Source organism: Cydia pomonella, chromosome 13 (assembly GCF_033807575.1).
Source record: "Cydia pomonella isolate Wapato2018A chromosome 13, ilCydPomo1, whole genome shotgun sequence".
NCBI classification, from domain to species: domain Eukaryota; kingdom Metazoa; phylum Arthropoda; class Insecta; order Lepidoptera; family Tortricidae; genus Cydia; species Cydia pomonella.
In genome coordinates, this window is record NC_084715.1 from 18704947 (window position 1) to 18721420 (window position 16474).

The 16474-nt window shown below is 36.5% G+C and overlaps 1 protein-coding gene across 2 annotated transcripts in view; it reads left to right on the forward strand.

Annotated features, from left to right (window-relative positions):
* The first annotated feature begins 222 nt into the window (after positions 1–222).
* Positions 223–16474, forward strand: part of LOC133524484 (CBP80/20-dependent translation initiation factor) — a 47080-nt gene continuing 30828 nt past the window's right edge. For both annotated transcript variants that reach the window (XM_061860536.1, XM_061860535.1), the window contains exons 1-2: positions 223–377; positions 11554–11626. The gene's annotated coding sequence lies outside the window, so the exon portion shown is untranslated. The remainder of the gene's footprint in view (positions 378–11553; positions 11627–16474) is intronic.

Consider the following 16474-nt stretch of genomic DNA (forward strand, 5'->3'; position numbering starts at 1 on the left):
TTGAAGTCACAATAATCCTCGTAATTCCGAGTAGATATAAACCCTACCTACATACATTAGTTTAGGAAAAATGTAAGTGGTAATTTTATTTTATTTCCTGAAAATAATGAAAAATACCCATTGAGAGTTCAAACTTGCCCGATGTGACGATCTGACGATAGCGATATAGCATTACGAACACAGCGCCAATAGACACAGTGTCGTTCATGGTTCGTTCGGTTGGCAGAACGCGCCCGCGCAGCGCCAGTCGGCAATCCGCCCGGGCGGGCGCCACACACACGACCGGAGTCTGCGCGCGCGATCAGCGGTATCGAAATATATCACAAGTGCACCAATACGAATACCAACGACCGAAAGGATTTGCGAGCGCGATTCTGGTAAGTCCAATGGGAAGATACGATGCTTTGCAGTAGTGATTGATTGGAACGATTTCGGCCGGGCTAAATTTAGTGCGTTATTTCGGAAGCTGCAGCGCGCTTTCAGCCGCGAAAATTCGTGTTTGAAACACGAGATTTCCTACAATTTAAGAGCAAAGTTGCAAGCTAAGTGAAAATGAAAGTTGAGTGCACGCTGCATTCTAAGCTAACAGATTTCTATAATCAGTGTAGCACGATGAAGAATAGATTTTCTTGTTCCCAATAGGCTGGCCGGACGGCCTGGCCCAAATAGCTGAAGATTAATTCGTACGCCGCCCGTCTGTAAAGTACTACCGACTGCGAACTACAATAGTATTACTATGAATGGAAATCGTAACACGTAATTAAAAAAACACATGTTTAATTGTTATTTTATACTCGTACTCTATTAGTAAACAGCTAACCACACGTGTTAAACTATTTTAGTTCAGATCGGAAGGATAAACTCGTGTGGAATCCAACGAGAAACGACTGAAAAGTTTCGGGCGTTAAAAATAGTTCAAGTTTCTTTGCATCCACGCGGAACAAACGGGCTTACTAAACTGTAAAGTGCATTTTTAGCGTTAGTTAGGTAACTGAGATACCTAGTGAACGGACATAGGCTATTGAGTGGGGCCACTCACCCCTGAAAGTTACCTCCAGCAATCGCTTGAATTATCTTTTTTGTTTGCTAACTTAAATACGTTGTGAGTGCGGAGGTAATTGCGTTCGCGAAGAAAATAATCAGTATTTTTTCCAAATTTTCTGCAGTCAGTCTATTTCTTTTTACATCAAAAATATACTTAAGTGCTGAAAAACTCCGCTTGCACTCCACTGATGTTAATGGGGCAAACTTAAGTAGTTTAGTTTAGTTATAGGAATATTATTATTCCAGTATAATTCAGAGTTTATTTTCTGTTCTAAGTTGTGGGCGATAACCTCAAAATCGGGATAAACTAAACAAGACTGCCTGCAGAAAATTTGGAAAAAATACTGATTTTTTTTCTTTAATAAATTTATACTTTAACAAACTTTTGTATTTATTGACTAGGAATTAAAATTTAAGTCAAGTAAGAAATTAATTAAATGATTACATATTTGATTAATTTTGGAGTCATGTCCACATTATTGCGAGCAATGACGCAAATTTGTCCGATCTCTGTTTATTATACAATTTGGGGACCAGATACTTTCTACTTCTTTTTCGATAATAATTATTACGACACGACGGAACCTGTAACATTTTTTCACTTATTGTTCTTGTTAATCTAGGACGATTAATATAGTTTTTAAATTCATCTTTATTGAACTGCTCTAATGCAGCAACATCCCTACTTCCTCTACATACTAGGGTACATATCCATGCAGGGAGGATAGATATACTTACAGACTGGGCCCCGAGGAACCCGACGAAATCAATACCTAGAGTGATTCTTGTGGAAGGTTTAGGTGTATAGAGTTAGATCAACTTAAATTGGCAGCGGTTTTCTTAACGCAGACTGTAAGGGTTTTTTAAACGTTATCATTTCATAGAAGTTTGAGGTTTAAAATAATACTTGCACAGCCTGGACTATCAACATCGCTGCCAACTTAAGTAGCTTGTTCTAACTAATTTGTTAAGATTTTGGGTAACCCGTGCGAAGCCGGGGCGAGTTGCTAGAATATATATACAATAACATAACGCAACTGTTGGTCCGCTATTAACACTTTCGTTACCTAATTATCTTCCAAGGATTCTTTTTAAATTGGAATTAATTACTTCTGTAGGCGAATGCACTTTCCATTTCAATGTAAACGACCTGCCGAATTAAGAATAGAACTCGATTTATACGCTTACTAATTAAGATTACTTAACTGTCTTTTGTATTAAACATTTACTGTAACATTGTTCAATAACAAAGCAACTAAAATGATGATGTTGTCTAATAAGCTTTGTTTTTAATGTTTTTATCTACCAGATAAATAAATAAATAAATAAATAAATAAATATTATAGGACATTATTACACAAATTGACTAAGTCCCACAGTAAGCTCAATAAGGCTTGTGTTGAGGGTACTTAGACAACGATATATATAATATATAAATATTTATAAATACTTAAATACATAGAAAACACCCATGACTCAACTCAATATCCATGCTCATCACACGAATAAATGCCCTTACCAGGATTTGAACCCGGGACCATCGGCTTCGTAGGCAGGGTCACTACCCACTAGGCCAGACCGGTCGTCAAGATAGAGTCAGACTTAATTACTATGAATATTGACATAATCAGTGTAGCACGCAGTGTTTTTTGTTGCAGATCATATCGACGGACCTTACGGGCAATAAGAATGGGGAAGTGCATTCCAATAGTGCATTCTAACGTTACAACACCATTGGTCGATGAGTTCGCATCACGCGCGCGAGTGGTCGCAACTAGTTGCGTTAGACTGCACGATTGGCTCGAATTCGTGGGTGACACCACTAAACTATTAGGACCATTCTTAGTGCCCGTAAGGCCCGTCCTTAGATAATTTCAATGGCTATGAAATTATTGACGTATGATGCCAATTCAGCAGTTTTCACGTTACACACGGTGTCTGCAATTAGCTTGCTCCAACTGTACTTACAGGTACCTATATACCACACCCTATACTAAAACTAGTGGTTCTGCATGTGAGCGTGAATTAAATTAGCTAGTTTCGCCATTTTATAAAAATATCTAAAAACGGAATCATTGAAAAAATCTGTATAATTATCGAATTTGCTCACAACATCTCACGAGAATCGGTTGAGTTGAGACCTTGAGACATGCGATGCGCGACCTGTAGAGTAGAACACTCCGATAGACATTACGAAAGAATGTTGAAGTGGGAAAAAAGGATCTTCCAATTAGGAAACAAATCAAATTATTTTATGAAATATTTTCAAAGGCCTTTCAAAGATCTCTGGTGTAGAGAATTTGGGACGGGTACCGCCGTGGCCAGGTGGTCACTGGGTAGAACATTAGCCGCGTAAGCTGAAGACGAGGGCGATTCCCGCCTCGGCCACCGGTGGACTTGGTCACTTTTTCTTTAGTGTCTGATATCTATTTCAGCTTATATAAGAAGATCTTTGCTTCGCGGTAATTTGACAGACTAACTACCCATTCTGTAACATTTTCTACTAAAATAGCAGTCGGATTGGGTAGTGAATTGCCTAATCGAAATATCTTTTCAGTTCCGCCATAATTCCGTGCCCGTAGGTTTATGGATTACCCTGCCCCGCTCTAGCTATTCCAATATTTCGAATAGATTGTCTAGTCTAACCCGCCCATAAATATTATATAGTTTGGAACACATATTATAACTATTAGCCAATGAGTTCGACCAGTAAAATATGGATTGTGTCAGTTACGTTACGTATTGCAGTCGTGGGCGACTCCTGTGGGCGGCAAAAAAGGCGCGAAGCGCGGCCGTGACGGCTCAATGCAGTCTACCTTTAATATTGATATAGATTTATTAATTTAAAGTGCATTTAAGTGTGTCTGCGGCAGATATATTTTAATCAAAATGAGACAAAGCAACGAGCATGGTAGTAGATAAATAAAAAAGTCCTTTAACTGAGCAGAATAACTATGAAAATATACCTATCAGAACTTGCATTATGCAAGTAATATGTATTAAAATAACACTAAAAATATCTAGAAATGCGTAGAGAAATGGTAGATAGTTTGATTAGTATTGTACTACTTAACACAATTTCTATAACAAAAAATAAAAACAACTAGCGTTAAGTCCCTTTGGGTATCTAACACGGTATGTTTCTAAAATCTCACACACATCCAAGATTTAATCGAAAGCCAGACTCGTTCTGTCATTACCATCTTGTGTTTCCAGCACTTATTAAACGCTGCTAAAATCGCATTACAGACGTTGATATACGTGTCTATAGAATAGACATAGAATAGATGATTGACGGTACATCTCGCCGTGGGCAGTGGAGCGGAGCGGCGGCGGCTGACGTGCATAACAATTGGATTACGGACCAATCTAACTGCAAATAGTTAACAGCAAATATACAGCCTGCTAATAGTTCATTAGTCATGACGGAGAACATCTGAGTCGGATAATAATTGGAATATTTGTTAATGGTTGGCTAGCTAAAAATCGTCTTAACGTTGTACCGACTTGAAGAGAGTAAAGTTGGATCGTCATTATTAAACATCATATTTTCTTATAGATTTGACATTAATGATGAAAATATTATATCCGAAGCATTAAAATTAAAATGCCACAATGCAGCATTGCAATTAACATGCGGGGTTAGCTTGGTCCGTCTCTGCCTGGGTATTAAAATACTTAGTCCCGTTACTCAGATCCTGACCGACGACGAATAGCCGACGTAGGTAGTATTTAGGGCATTGAATTTTTGTTTAAAAATTTGAAGAGCTTCCATTCCTTCCTACTCCCAGATCTAATAATAGCTCAATAAGAAAGGCTTATGATACTCAATCCCTAAGGGAGTGAAAAGGGAGGTTGAAAGTTATTAACAGCTTTACGCGAAGAATATCCTAAACCAAAGCTTGTTTTAAAATTTACTCCATGGTACTTTGACTACTTTGTGCAAGATAAACATGCACAGCTCTATTCATAGATTGCATCCTTGGATCAGCAAATAAACGCGTTATACTGAGTCAAGTTCGATGAGGACATGAAGTGCGCAGTTGAAGCCACCGTGACTCATGCTCGAGCAAAAACTGATGATAAAAACCTGTAGAGACACGATTGGTTTTCGGCAATTTTACTTAAGACTTCTACAGACCTCGACGAATTTCATGCGATTGGCTGGCAAAGCAAAAGCAAAGAATTAAATCGATAGATCAAATGCCGCAATGTATTGCAAATTGCATGCGATAATCTGTCACGCTTGGAGTGGCCATGCCGTGATAGAAAGATGAATGTTTATGGGCGTCGCCAAGGGGGGGTATAGAGAACAAAATTTCTAACTAAATGTATACCCATCCCTCAACCCCTTGGCCATCGGCCATATGGTCGGTTCGGCAAAAGAGGGAAAAGTCGACCGCATAAGAAATCATCAGTTTTAGGAATCTCAAAGAGTTTCATTCATCATTTTAAGTATTAGTATGTTACTAATACGATATGGACCTTGTTCGAAATAAATGTTTTTTTATTTGATTTGATTTGTAAATTACTTTGCGTTATCTAAGTGCTTTAATATTTTCGGGATTTTGGGTGGAAAGTTGCAATTGCAACTCCAAAGAGTGGTTTGTCGATCCCAAACCTTGATTAATCAGTAGAAATAGCTTTCCATTACCATACCATAATGTCCGTGGTGAATCGTTTGTAGATTGGTTTGCGTTTAAGAGTAGGAACACGTAGGAACATTGCCAGTGACACGAGCTAGTCAAATAAATAAAAGTATTGACAACTTCCGCCAGGAAAGCATCGCAAGGTTTTGCTAATTGGCACGATAGATAAGTAGATAGAATACTCTTTATTGGCACACTACAGTTAAAAGATTTAATTTTTTTTAGAGGCAGACAACAGGCGGTCTTATCGCTAAAGACCATCATCATGAATGGAATGAGTTCTACTTGAAATCTCAAGAAAGAAATCGCTTTGTTTTACAAAAGTTAAAAATTACTATTACTGGCTGAGAAAGTAACTTAACTGGTTTTATTACTTAGTTGTTATAGAAATAATTAAAAGCTTAGCTATATAGGTAATATTATACTTCTAGAATCAATCCTGTATATTATCCATTGATTAATCTGTAATAAATCTCCTTCGCTTTTTTTACCGGGCATTACATTATAAATAACGGTTCTTATTCTGCAATACGATACGAGGAATTGAAGAGTTAATAAAGCGTTTTTGCAGTAGGATACCACAAGTCGACAAAAACGTCGTGAAGGAACTTGGTATAGAATGTACGATCATAATAGCCATTTATACTTTAGATTACTACAGCGTTCTATTCTAACCTGAGTACTGGATACAGTCACTCTGAAAGTCGTTTGACCTGAGTTTCTTGCTGGAGTCTTTTCGGATAAACTGTAGGGTTAGCGAAGCGAACCAGGAAGAAGCCTTAAGAGGATACGGGAGTTGAGATTTAAATATTTTAGATGAAATATCCGTCTGAGTAACGGAAGCGGCTCCTAAAAATAGTGCGATAGGAAAAATCTTGCGTAAAAATCTCAAAAAACGATGTTATGTAATCGACTGTTTCCTCCTTCAAAACTTAACCAAATGTAACGAAATGTTGAGTTCTAAATGGCAATGGAATTATCTGTGTCGGACTGTTATGCTTTTTAGGCTGATTGATGTCAGTTTTGAATACCATGAGTCTCTTTGTGGCCTAGTAAATTAGGCCGATTTTGCGAATATTAGAAGTGCACTAAGCGCCTTAAGAAACAAAAATATCATAAAAGCATAACAGACAGCAATAATAATAATCTGTTGGAAAAATAAATGCTCTAGCTTCAACAACCACGGAGGAAACAGTCGAGTACGTTTCTATGGAGAAATGACCATTCCTGTTGCATCTTAATAGCACAAGCGCGCCGCGACAATATTCGGGAAGACAGGTAGGATGAATGATGATTATCTTTTTTCTCTGGCAACTATGAGCCAGTCTCCACTTTAACACTTGCTTGAAACGCTCAAACACCACTTAGTTAGGGAAGAGTCCTAGATTCTCCCCGTGCTAAATACTATCTCAAATACACAGTACTATCGTTCTACTCATAGAACCGACGCAAAGTCAAATGTATTAAATAGATTAGGTGTTATCATTGTAAGATGGCGCTGGAATGCATATCAGGCAATGCATCAGGCTATAAAAATATCAAAAGGAATGTTATTTTTGTTAATTAAGAGAATTAGCACCCTCACTCAAAAAAAAAACATTACAATATAAGGAGAGCGAGTGTAAAACTCTGGAAGCGGAATACTTGTACTTCATTCGTGTTCACTCAATTCATGCGTGATTCAGAATTCGTCTCTAACTGAGTCACAGGTTAAAATTTACATTTCAAAAGATACACGTAACCTATCCACAAAACAGCAGATATTTTTATATTTTTAAAATGATGTAATCGCTAATTGTTAGAACAGATTTTTGAATTTAGCGATAAATAACTATCGTTTAAAACTAGAAGAAGATCTGCAGGAGGATCCAGCTGGGTTCGGCCGTTAACGTTCCACAATGCCTGAAAACTCGCTTCTTTAACCAATGTGTCCTGCCTACCATGACCTACGGTGCCGAGATATGGACGCTCACTAAGGAAACTGTGCATAAAACTCGAGTGGCAATGGCACAGAGAGCCATGGAGCGCGTCATTGGCATCAAACTTCAAGACTAAGTGAGGCATGTCGAGATCCAACGTCGCACCAAGATGCAAGATGTCGGGCACGTCATAACACTCATTACCAAATTAAAATGGAGCTGTGCGGGACATGTTGCCAGGCAGAGTGATGGCAGGTGGGTCAAAATGTTAACGGAATGGTGGCCGCTTTCAGACAAAAGGAGTGTCTGGCGTCCGTTGGCTCGTTGGGTGGACGACATTCGGAAGATTGCGTGTCACTTTTGGATGAGATTGGCCCCGGACCGGGACAAGTGGCATACTAGAAGAGAGGCCTATGCTCAGTAGTGGGCGATAAAGGGCTGATATGATGATGATGATAACTATTAGATATCCATCGTAATATTTTACTGTAGGGTTAAATTTGGACGTAGAAAAAGTTGAACACTACATTATTCAATGAGAGACCTCATACGCCTCGCACTGCAACGCTTTCCAAGGCATCTTGCTTATACATATACCGTAGCTACAGTTAGAAAGTGCTTCTGGTTTGGTAGTTCTTTACTAAGAAATTTTTAAAATTACTGCGCATTCGAAGTTATCCCATTGGGTTACTTGTTACATTGGCAGTTGGCACGTTACTATTTTATTGTTTATCCATTTATTATAGACATTAGGGTTAAGAGGTTTTGAAGAATAAGGATATAAGGATAGGAATACAACAAAGGCGAAAACTCTCCCATCACCCTAATTCCTAAAATATAATCTGCACCATCAATACTACGCCGTATCTACAAACGAAGCAAGTAGTAGGTGGCTATGACATCATGTTTGCTCTGACACACCCGGGTATACTGTCAACGTCAAATAAATGTAAACACTTTTCGCCTTATTGCAATGATATAAGGCGCAAATGTGTATAGATATCATTGACATCTACTGTGTAACATTTTTTAACATGGCTATTTTTAATTTTGAGCTCTATTACCATCAATTAAAGTGGATAATAGATATTGACGGGAGCTGTATGTCTTAAGACATTGTGTGTAACATCTGTGTTCATAATGCATGTATGGTTATAGGCCACTGCGATTGTCTTTGACTCGTTACGCCGATTATATTGATTACCTGTGTATTGATATTTAAAGCTTCATTATTATTATGTAATCATTGCGAGTAGGTCGTAGAATGTGTACATATATTTTTGAGTTTGTTCTACTGCTACTCAGGAACCACAACAGATATACCATATGTGTATACGTATATATGAAAAATCATTTTTACCGTTTTATATCATAAACACAAACATCACTCAATAACGCCAAGCTCCCGGCGGGCGCAGGGGGCTAATGTAAAGGTTACTTTGCAAGTGTGAAGGTTACTTTGACTGCGTCCGCCATAACACCTATAGTTGTCCTTGGCGCTGTGGCCACGACTAGTAACGACGCCTTTAGGTTTTCTTGGCGGTCAAAAGGTTTTACCTACATACAATTCTAACTCTACATTCTCTGAAGTGAAGTAACATTGCAAGAAAATCTTCAGTTATGTTAACGGCACCAATCATGGGTCATTTAAGAGAAATTTTAGAGTATTTTTGATATTTCATCGACACCTGTAAAATTTCTTGCTTTAAAAGTTGATTGTCCAATTCGTCCTTTATGTTTTCTATGTATTTAATGAAAGCTACTATAATTGGTTTCAATATAATGAACCAATTAAAACTATGGTTTTCTGCTCCAGTCATGGGATGTATGGCGCCATTAATTTTCAAACTTACAAATATCAATGAAAAATTCAACTTTAGCAGCTCTTTGGCTCTTGTTTATGGTAAAATGTTGCCATCGATTAAAAACTGATGATAAATACTTTTTTTTTAGGATTTATCTATACCTTCCCATTGCTGGTGCCTGTTCCATTATAGGGGTGTTTACTAGGATAGACCCTTTGCAAATATGCTTAATTCTTAAAGTATGCACCACTAGGGGATAGAATACAAAGTTATCCGGAAAATCTTCCGTAGGTACAAAAGTTACCGAACCATCAAATACCTAGGTGTACTTTTCTAGAAATCAGTCTATTCGGTTTATAATTGACCAGCTTTTCTAGAAAGGAATATGATTTGAGCTTCGCTGAATTTAAGCGGTAAGTCAGAAATAAACCTGCATTGTTTATTTGCTAACTGCAATTCTGTTTTTAGGCACGAATTACGCTATGGCCTCGCTTATCTGTTTGTTTAGTATTTTAGCAGATAGATTCTAGGTTTTGTAAACACTTAGCACGTCTGTAGAGACAGACGACTAAAATAACTTAAGATAAAAGGTAGACGTAAAGTACGCGTAAAACACAACACGTACAATAATAAGCCTTTATTAGGCGGTGGGCATAGATTTAAAATGCATAGATTACTAGTCCGCACATCCTTAGTGAAGCCACTTCAGCTAGACATACTGCAGTGGTTACCGCGCACCGCTAGTACCGCTACGGAACGGATAATTATTGATAAATTTTTATATAGACAAATTTGATAGATTTTGTATTTGACATTTCCTGCAGTAATGCAGTCGAACGCAGCAGTATTGCTATCACACTCAAATTTTGAGGGTTCAATGTAATGAATGTAATAATGGAACCCTAAAAAGCTTTTTGTTACAAATTAAAAATCTACACACTTCCAAATTATTGCTAACCAAGTATAAGAATGTTGACTCTGACGGGAATAAACAAATACTGGCAACACTGGAATATTTTGACTTTATTTAAACGTCATAGGGTTCAATTTTGTAAAATTCCTGACGCCCTTATGACTTAATTAAAGGGTTAAAGTTATAATTTATAAAACTACCTGTGTCTGTAATTTACTAACTTTAGGTAGGTACATTAGGCGGTCTCTAATAGTAGGAAAGTTTAGTACTTACTTTCATTTCGCACGTAGATCTTGTTGAAAGTTAAGCGAGTCGTAAACCTAAGGAAATACCACTCTCGACAAATTTTAGGTTACTTAGGTGCCATTCATTTATTATGTAACACTATTTTTGCCATTTTGACCCCCTCCCACCCCTATGTAAGAAAAAAATAGAATAGACTGACCCCAGCCCCATTTACTATTTATTACGTAACAATCTAAAGTAACTTTAATTTTTTAGTAATGATCAATTTTTTTTTTAAACGTTTGGTTGAATTTTATCTTATTAATTGTTAACTTTTTCACTAAAATATGATCAATTTTGATTTCGTTCTATAGTTTTTCTTTATCATTCATCTTTACATTACAATTTCGATCAATCCAGGGGCTCAAACCAACGCGGAAAGTGGATTTTGAGCCCCTGCAGATGATTAAATTCTGACTTTATCAATAGGTTTTCAAAATACAATCTTACTTTGCGCATCTTTGAGATCTTATGTAAAGAACTATGAAGGCCCTCCTACCCCCTTGTAAGAAAAAATAAGACATTGTCGAACCCCCTCCCCCTAAATCGTCTTACGTAATAAATGAACGGCGCCTTACGAATTCTAGAATTTTTCGTTCTCAATAGCACAAAGAGAAACTTAGATTTTACAAGAATGTTAATTAATTTCAATGATCTTCCTACACGCAGAGAAATGGATATCTTCTCCAATTATGTATATAACTACATATTTTTAAGTACAATAAATAGACTGGCAAACAAAATTTATCTGTAAATCATAACTCATCCCGCTGTTTGGTATTATACAATACCACCGAGAACCTACTCTTGCCAAACTGTATTAATTTGTAGAGTTCATTGTACGAAAATATTATAAATATTATAATACTAGCGTCACTCGTCGCCACGACAGTACAATTAATGATGACATAATTAACACCTTTCTTTTCTTGTTGCAGTGAATCAAATACGAGTAAAGTGAACGAGTCTCGAGTGCAGAGCAAACGACAGACGCCGCACCACGAGAGAGCGGTGAGTCACTGCATTAGTGCATTTCATCACTTGAGAACCAACACTAGCGTCTTTTGAGCGTCGGTGTCTAATGAATAGACACCGACGATGCTGATTATCAGCGTGGTGGAAAATGCTATCGCTGCGCAGTTCTGCCAACCTTGCGTCCAGCAACAGCCATAGAGTTGATTAAAAAAACGCTAAAGTGGGATCTTTCTATGACTTACCGTGAAACCATCTCACTTTGCCAGTCGAATTATTGGTGGATGTACATTAGTAAAATAATATAAGTGGTATTTTTGAACAACATGCGATTGAACGAGAATTCGAAGTTCAAAGTCGCACTCGACGAAATTGTCTTTACGCTGTCTCGTAAATCTCGTACACATCATATCCGCACTGGCCGCTTAAGATCGTGTTAGATTATTATTTATAAATTGTATTATGTATGAAACTGACCTGTTTCTCTGACTTCCAATGTTGATAAATATTCATTATTTAAACACTTAACTTAATATCACGCGAAGTTTACACAATTTGTGATTTATGTGGGTACGATACGAAACCACGGTTGTTTAGAGAAACATGGATAGTGGTAACTTTGAGACGGTAGTTAACCTTCTAATAAGATTCGTAAACTATTTTAAAGTGATTATTAACATTACTTATTAGTAATTATGTATAACGGAGTTTATTGAAAAGATGTTGTGATCATTTTATTCTGCATTATTCGATAAATGAGAAGATACGTTTGTGACGTCACTTCTCGAACGACAAATGGCATGATTAACCAGTTGTGAGTGGCTGGTTAGCAGTGGATATAAAAGGGCCCGACCCATTTCATTTGGATCATTCTCATTGTGATTCTTCGTTGCGCTGCAGCACTGAGTTAATCGTCGCCACAGGAATATTGAAAGTTAAGTAAATACTATGTTGATCATTATGTTAATGTTTTTGTGCTTACTTGATTAATTTGATGAATTAATTATTAAATAATGTATTGGTGAATTATAAAGTATTAGTGATTGTATTTATTAGTTGTTGGTGATAAGGTTAATAAATTGGTTTATTAACTATAATAAAAAGGTCTTATTTTCAATTATATTTGTTCATTATTTAATTTATCATACTAGTAATCCAAATAGCATCTAGTGATAGTTTTGGCAGTTTCTAATAATTCTGAATCGGTAAATAAATAACTTGATGACAAGTTATGCCGAATTTATACAGCTAACTTAGTGTTATCAAGCAGTATTGAGAATTTAAGGTAATATTTACTATTAATTCTGTTTTAATTGATTATTTACATAGCAGCAGGGTTTGCTTTTATCTGCTCGGACATCCATTCTAATTTATTATTCTAACATCAGAAGTTGGGATAGTATTCAGCCTTACTTTAAAAAATGCTTATGTAATTTCAGAGAGATTTGGAAGCTGTGCATGGCCTTCTGAAAGCGATCAAGGATGCTGTCTCCGGTGCTCTCGGAAAAGACGTGGTCATCGCTTTGCCTACTTTCGACCCTGCTACAAGCGACAGTGGAGCAGAGTCCTGGTATATCTATAATGATGTAAATGTTAAAATTGTATTTTTTATAGTAACGTTACCTCAATATCAGAATCGCCTATATATTACAAATAATTTGCTGTACTATAAAACTGCACATAATGCATAATGAATTGTCAGATTGGCCGAACGGTTTTTATTAACAAACTGTAAATACCACCGTCCGAAAATCTACAGGATATACACCTTTTCATTTCATTATGTATCTATGTACACGAATCTTAATGGATCTTTTAATTATACAGAATTTTGAATGATAAACTGATAAACGGTATATTTTTTTAGTTCTGACACTTGGAGACTTTTACACCTCTAAATAATTTGAGATTTTTTTGTGTTATTTTTTTTAATATTATTATTTTACTTTTTTTGTAATTTGATGTTTTCATTGGTATTTCCCATGTTGACGTGTAAAAGTGCCCTGGTGGCCTATTTGCTGAATAAATGTTGAAGGTGCCATTGACTAATAATGTTATGTCGGTAAATGTACATGTTATGATATAGTATTTTGTACAAAATATCATTATCTGCTGTAGATTGGATATAATATAATTTAAAAAAAAAAACGCTGGTCCGCTACATACTTAATACTCTCACTGGCAGAGTGTGAATGTGATCGGTATGTCGAAGTATGGTTTGGCATTTTTCATACACTATTTAGGTATCCGCTGGTCGGTCATTTACTTGGTGTCAATTGTCTCACTAGCAGCGGGTGAATGTAATTGGCATGCCGAGGTATTTGGCAATACCCACATTTTTTATACACTTAATTGGGTATCCGCTGGTCGGTCATATACTTGATGTCAATTGTTCTCACTTGCAGCGGGTGAATGTAATTGGCATGTCTAGGTATTTGGCAATACCCACACATATATTCGCTGGTCGATTTTAATTAGACTAACATGTATATTCAAGCAGATCATGATATTGATTATACGAAATGTGTAAAATAGGATTAATATGTATATACTTGGCTTTAGCTGTATTCAATGAATAAAGTGATTGTCTAATTATGCTTTTGGTACTTCGGGAACGAAGTACACGTCAGTATGGCCGTGTTAGATTATTATTTATAAATTGTATTATGTATGAAACTGACCTGTTTCTCTGACTTCCAATGTTGATAAATATTCATTATTTAAACACTTAACTTAATATCACGCGAAGTTTACACAATTTGTGATTTATGTGGGTACGATACGAAACCACGGTTGTTTAGAGAAACATGGATAGTGGTAACTTTGAGACGGTAGTTAACCTTCTAATAAGATTCGTAAACTATTTTAAAGTGATTATTAACATTACTTATTAGTAATTATGTATAACGGAGTTTATTGAAAAGATGTTGTGATCATTTTATTCTGCATTATTCGATAAATGAGAAGATACGTTTGTGACGTCACTTCTCGAACGACAAATGGCATGATTAACCAGTTGTGAGTGGCTGGTTAGCAGTGGATATAAAAGGGCCCGACCCATTTCATTTGGATCATTCTCATTGTGATTCTTCGTTGCGCTGCAGCACTGAGTTAATCGTCGCCACAGGAATATTGAAAGTTAAGTAAATACTATGTTGATCATTATGTTAATGTTTTTGTGCTTACTTGATTAATTTGATGAATTAATTATTAAATAATGTATTGGTGAATTATAAAGTATTAGTGATTGTATTTATTAGTTGTTGGTGATAAGGTTAATAAATTGGTTTATTAACTATAATAAAAAGGTCTTATTTTCAATTATATTTGTTCATTATTTAATTTATCATACTAGTAATCCAAATAGCATCTAGTGATAGTTTTGGCAGTTTCTAATAATTCTGAATCGGTAAATAAATAACTTGATGACAAGTTATGCCGAATTTATACAGCTAACTTAGTGTTATCAAGCAGTATTGAGAATTTAAGGTAATATTTACTATTAATTCTGTTTTAATTGATTATTTACATAGCAGCAGGGTTTGCTTTTATCTGCTCGGACATCCATTCTAATTTATTATTCTAACAATCGCATCTCGTTTATCGCTTATTATCATGGCGTCCATGGCTGTCATAATATAAGAAGTAGGTAACTAAGTGTGAAAAGTGACGCATGACACGATAGACGAAAAAGAGTTAAGAGGGCTGGAGTGATAATGGTTTTCGATGTTCTCGGTAGGCCCTCAGTTTATCACTTGTTCTAGGGAAAATCAAACAATTGAAAAAAGATAAGGTACCTGTTCATCTATGATCTGTGAGTCACTTCATTAGTGCACTAATGAACCGACTAACGAAGCGTAGAGAAATAGTCTGGCCAGCGAGTCGTGAAACAGCTTGTGACACGACTCGTGATAAAGTACGAAAGTGCCTGTTAAATCCTTTATTGCCAAACCTTTCGTGGGCGTCGGAAATAATATATGCTGTAGAGTGTACCTACAGCATAACCTTCCCTTTCCTTTGCTTTACGTTACTCCAAACTTTTACCTAGCTACTTGTTGTTATCTAAGTTTTCTAAAAACCTTCTAAGACTCACCAAATTCCCTCGCAATCCTGACATGTCAGAGGAAATTCTGAGATATTTTTGCATCCAACTCTTATCATCATAATTCTTCCGGTGGAGTAACCGCCATTCTGTTCTTCTCTCTGCCACTGTTTTGAGCTCCTGATACGTCACTACGTTGATTTTCTCTTAAGCTTGGTCCAAAAACGCACGTCTAGGTCTGCCCCTGTCTCTCTTTTTTTCTATTCTTCCTTCAATTATAGACTTTATATAAGTGTCGTGCCGTATCAGATGCCCCAACATGATTCCTCTTCTGTTTTCAATCATTCTTAGCAGAGATCTCTTCTCGCCTACCAAATCGAATACTTTCGTATTTGTTTTCCTCTCTTTCCAGCATACCTTCCATTCTCTAAATAGTGTAAATTTGTGATGATCAAACTTTAAATTTATAGACCCGTTAGTTCCACGCCGATATTACATTATATGACTCGATGTTACATCGAACGAGGTGATGTTTCTAAACATCCAATCTAACAGTACAATACCGCTGTGTAATAGCCAACTTCCCACTATCATTAAACAAAACGCACGTCTACTCTCAAAATTAAACATGGCGACGCTATAAACTAATCTAACTCTGATCTGAGGTTGCGTATGACTGCTTAGGACTTACAGGTCAAAATATAATATTCGTATACTCCTAGTCCAGTATTCAGTAAGAATAGAGCTTCCACTTTAACATTGTGGCATGTGGCCTACCGTACATACCAGAGTAATTGGCGGTTTCCTTTTTTCGTTCTATGCAGTGATGTGTAATGTACCTAATG